The sequence below is a fragment of the Taeniopygia guttata genome, chromosome 6 (assembly GCF_048771995.1).
Source record: "Taeniopygia guttata chromosome 6, bTaeGut7.mat, whole genome shotgun sequence".
Lineage (NCBI taxonomy): Eukaryota > Metazoa > Chordata > Aves > Passeriformes > Estrildidae > Taeniopygia > Taeniopygia guttata.
Genome location: NC_133031.1, coordinates 499,116 through 503,914, shown reverse-complemented (window position 1 = coordinate 503,914; position 4,799 = coordinate 499,116). Strand labels below are relative to the sequence as shown.

General features: G+C 46.8%; 1 long non-coding RNA gene across 1 annotated transcript; it reads left to right on the top strand.

Annotated features, from left to right (window-relative positions):
• Positions 1–2,022: 2,022 nt before the first annotated feature.
• On the top strand, positions 2,023–3,621 carry LOC140684485 (uncharacterized). The gene is made up of 4 exons (XR_012056807.1): positions 2,023–2,169; positions 2,375–2,462; positions 3,161–3,241; positions 3,460–3,621. It is a non-coding gene; the product is annotated as an uncharacterized lncRNA (long non-coding RNA).
• Positions 3,622–4,799: the final 1,178 nt, after the last annotated feature.

Here is a 4,799-nt window from a genome sequence, read left to right as displayed (position 1 = left end):
GGACCTTACGATTTGCAGGTCTGTGAGAAAACTGTATTGGCTCTTGACATTTCTACTGGCAGGAAAGTAGTGCTAAATCCCTTGATTTCTGTCTTACCAGGTATTAAGTGAAAAGTCACTTAAATGATTAAGAAGGACTCTTCTTCCGGCCTTTCGACTCCAAGCTGAGATGTTTCCCCACTGCTCACTCTTGAGTGAACCTCTCCTTAATGGGCTTGGATACAGTTAGGGAGATGTTCAGAGCAAGGTGTGTCTTAGGGAAGCTGTCTTTGGAAAGGTCGTGCACTGTTTTGCTATCCTTGAACAAACTCATTTCAGTAAAGCCAAAAGAAAGAAGAAAGAAGAGAGCGAGACACTGCCTCAAGTGTCTGAAGAAATCAGGCTACTGTAAGCAATGCAGTAATCTGAAGAAATCAGATTACTGTATTGCTTCTGATTGTTTGGAGCTTCAAAGAACAAACCAGAAAAGACTGTGGAAATACCCCGGGACAAAGAGGATGCACAAGACTCTGCCCCAAGGGACCATTTTGGACCTTTGCCCAAGAACGGCACAGCTCAGGAGTAGAGTGCTTTCAAGTTTGCCTTCTTTGGAGACACAGAGGAGTTGGGCATCAAAGAAGGTAACAGCAGAACTCTTCTCACAGTGCCATTTCGAAGGAAGAGCTTCTGGCAGGCACTGTAGAGCATTGTGGTGTAAAGAAGGTCAGGACACAGGGGATTTTCAGCAGCAGAAGTCAGTAATTAGGCAGAAGCATTTTGATCTTCATTTCTGCTTGCCAAGGCTGTGGTAGATTAATGAGCGGTAAGTCATGCTTGCATCTCAGGAATTCTGAAAGGCGTGCTTTGAGAAGGAAATGGGGTTTTTTGCTGAGTGGTGAAAAGGCTTGTTGTCATGCCCTGAATCTCTCAAAGAAGGAGAAAGGTGACACACCAGTCATATGAAGTTTCATAGAACCCAACAAGATTTTAAAGGAAATGTGTGTTAATGTAGAGGGAGGAGCAAAATCCTGGAGTCGACCGCAAGACCCATGAACATTCTGCTTGTTACTGAATTCTATTCTTGGACCTTTAGAAAAAGGAAACTGAATGACAAATGATCATTGCGGTGTTCTAACCTTAGATAAATGAGGCCTTATGAAAAGAAGATGAAACGACATTAAATTGACTAACAGACCTGTAGGAGAGAAAAGAAACCATGTGAAGTTATCCAAAATATTAAAAAAAACCAACGCAACAACACAAGGCAACAAGACTCACACACTTGTGCTGAATTCAGAAGGTATTCAGTGCCTTCTGAATGCAACGATAAATGTTTAAGAATACAGCAGAGATCCCTAGAACAAAGTGCAAAATCCTGGAGCCGAGATGTAGCTCAGAAAATCTGGCAGAAGCAGATTCTGTCCTTCCTACATCTGTCTTCTCCACTGTAAGTATTTGTCTTGAAAAGAGGAATCCTTCCTGACAAGTGGAGGAACAATCTGGATGCGGCTTTGTTTCTTTTTGGGTGCTCTTATTGCAGAGTCTTGCAGACTCGGAACAATAAAGCCAGTAAAAGTCACATGGCAAGAGGATTCACGTTTCCAAGACAGCAGTTCTGAGGGTGATGATGAGCCTGAGACGCGAGAAACTGAAAAGGACCAAGAAATGCAAGTTCCATTTCTATTTGCTGTCTACCTGGCTGTAGTAGTTGGATGCTGTGGGAATATTAATAGCAGCACTCAGGGAATGGGAAACTGAGATTGCACACCTCTGAGCAATGAAAGTCATCTTGGAAAACCATTTGTGCTGCCCAGAATAAAAACTCCCAGCAGCCCATGTGATGTGAAGTTGAATATGAAAAGAGAGATGTTGAGCACAAGAAATTAACTGGCTCATTTTGGTTTGACCAACTCCAATCTGAGTTTGGCCAGAAGCCAAAGACACAGTCAGTTTTCTGTTAAGAAGTTGTTTATTTTTTTTTCTAGAAGGCTCTATTTGGCTACTAGGGAATAAAGCTTTTCAATGTATACCATTTCTCTGAAGCACTACAGTTTTAGCTTGCTTTCATGGCATTTGATAGCACAATTTTGGGTGCTAAAATCCCTTTGTACTTGTCTAGGTTTGTTTCTTTACCACGCACAGAAAGTGCTAGAGTTTTCTTCTTCTCCAAAGATGATGAACGCCTAAGAGGTACGACAGAATTTCTTCGCCCCCTTTTGTATTTTTTTAAAACTGTTCCTGGAATTCCGTGAGGAGGAAAAAATGCTGCCTGCTTAGGAATGGTTTCTAGTCAAATTTTGGCATCCTTACTTCTGCTCAAAATTGTGGTAGAATCCCATGAGAAAGCCCTGGTAAAATAAAGGCCAAGCAGATTTCTGGCTTTCTTCTCTTTCAGATAATTGCCTAATAGGAATCTAGACTTTTAGACCTTACCAAAACATTAGCCACGTGACAGGTTACCTAGACATTTTGGATCCTTTCAGGTATTTATATAATGTTTAACTTTTTCCCGTCTTTCTGGTGTTACCACTAGGAATGTTGAGTGTTCTTGTCCCTGTGGTTCTTTGTCCTAATGAATCTGGGCTTTTCTCTTCTGAATCCAGGGGATTTGGTATTTAGAAACAAAGAAAACAACAACCAAAGGAAACACACAGAGTCCCCAAAAATTGCAGAGGCCAGCAAAACAATTGCTTGTTATATGTTTTGTAGAATAGAGTCTTAAGACAGGCTTAAATGATGTGCGTTTCTCAAGACTGACTCGATAACGCTGCAGAAATGTATTGCTGTGTTCATACAGTTAGTGCCCAGCACTCTTCCAGGCGGTCTGATTTGCAGGGGGTGTTAAAATGGAGAGCTCAGTCCTTAGCAGGCCCCAATTCTGGGGGAAGATGTGTGATCCTGGTGCTGAGCTTCTAATGAAACAGCGGCTATTTCACTGCAATTTAGACTGCAGCATGCTGAGGAAAACTGCTGCTGCCTTTCATTGTTCTGCGGACACCAGGCCACAGTAGGGAACATTTCTGTTGGGAGACAACGTCTGGTGGGGGGCAAGAGAACAGGAAGGATGTGAAGAATTGACTCCTGACTTTATTGCAGTGTTGTCCATGATTGTTAGAAGCAGCAGCACAATCAGAAGTGTTTAAGCCTATTAATTGGTTCTTTTTTTTTTTTTTTTCCACAGAGGGCCCAAAGTTATGTTGTAGATCAGTAGAGTTCAGTGAAGAAAAAGGGTTGGGAAGACTGATGTAGTTTATTGCTTGAGGTGAGTATGTAACATCTGTTCCCCGGGAACTGTAGGAGAAAGCTGAGCACGGGGAGGAAATGCAGGTATGAATGGGCATGCAGAATTAATTCAGGACCTCAAGAAGAGCCTGCAACTTTGCAACTCCCCAGGAACAAAAGTGTTTTAATCTACCGGTGTGTATAACATCATGTTGTGTTGTCCAGTCAGGTAAACCACTACATCTTTGTATGTTACAGGAGCAGCTACTTAACTGTATGTAAAGGATGTATTTAAGAGAAAGAGTGAATTTAGAGACTTCTCCTAACAGTGGATTCAGAAACTTCTCTGAAGAATTCGTTAGATTTTCATTATTTCCCAGAATGCTGAAGGAAGCATAGGGATACCAAACAGAAATGCAAGGAAACCAATAAAATCTTTAGTGAATAGAAACGTGCCACTTTTGTTCCTTGAAGAACTCAACAAACAATGTTACTTCCAAAAGCCTTTCAAAGATCTAAGAGGAAAAACAAATTGGCAAACCCTGTTTGGCAGTGTTTCCAATCTGGGGCTGATGGTCTTGGAGGTTGGGGAGCCACGGGAAGGCTCCAGTCCTGACTGTCCAGCCAGGCTGGGGCCATTGAGCTCCGGCTCATCCCTGGTGGCTCTAAGGGCAAGCAGGAATGTCAAACGCCCCCAAGACCCAGGCCAGGCCGGACGAGAGCAGAACCCCCGGCCCTCCAGGAGCGGACAGGCTCTGCCAAGCGCGACCTGGGCACTGCCCCCAGCCCAGGGACATGCGGGTGCTTTGCCCAGAGCCGTGCCCATAGCAGCAGAGCTGTCTCACCCCAGCTGGCTGTGGTGGGTGTGAGGCTCCAGCAGTGCCCGTGGGTGCCCTGGGCAGCGCATCAGCAGCAGCACAGGAGCTGTTGGCAGGGCCTGGGGAAACACAGGGGTCAGCCTCTGCACGGCGACACAGCATGCACACTGCAGGGCACAGAGCCAATGGCAGCGGGCATGAGCACCTCTGCGGGGCTCTTTGGCTGCAGCAGCATCGGCCCCAAGGGCTGCTCTGTCCCTGCCGGCCTGCCTGGCTGATGGGCAGGGCTGGAGGCCTTGGAGAGCAGGGGCCATTGCGGGCACGGGTGTCCCAAGAGCTGCCCCCTGGCCCAGCTGGGCCCCACTTGGGGAGGAAGGAGGCTCCCAGCCACGGCATGGCTGAGCAGCTCCTGCCTCCCCCTGCCTCTGCTCTGGGCCCCACACAACGCCTGCCACAGGAGCCCCTGGGCCCGGCTGTGGGAGGGTGGCCTTGCCCTCACCTGGCTCCCTGGCACCAGGGCCCTCCTGCTTGCTGTCACACATGGCAGCCGTCAGCAGTGAGTCCCTGTCCAGAAATGTCAAAGTCTCCTCCAGGTGCTGGTCCTCTCTCTCTTTCTGGGAGAAAGAAGAGTATGGGGAGTTTACAGAACAGGCCCAGAGCCACGAGGGCACTACTCCCTGCTGAGCCCTGCTGAGCCCTGCTCCTGTCCGCCTTCTCCTCCAGTCAGTAGCAGCGGTCTTCATCATACATTCATTGGATGTGATCCGAACCAAGCAGGCC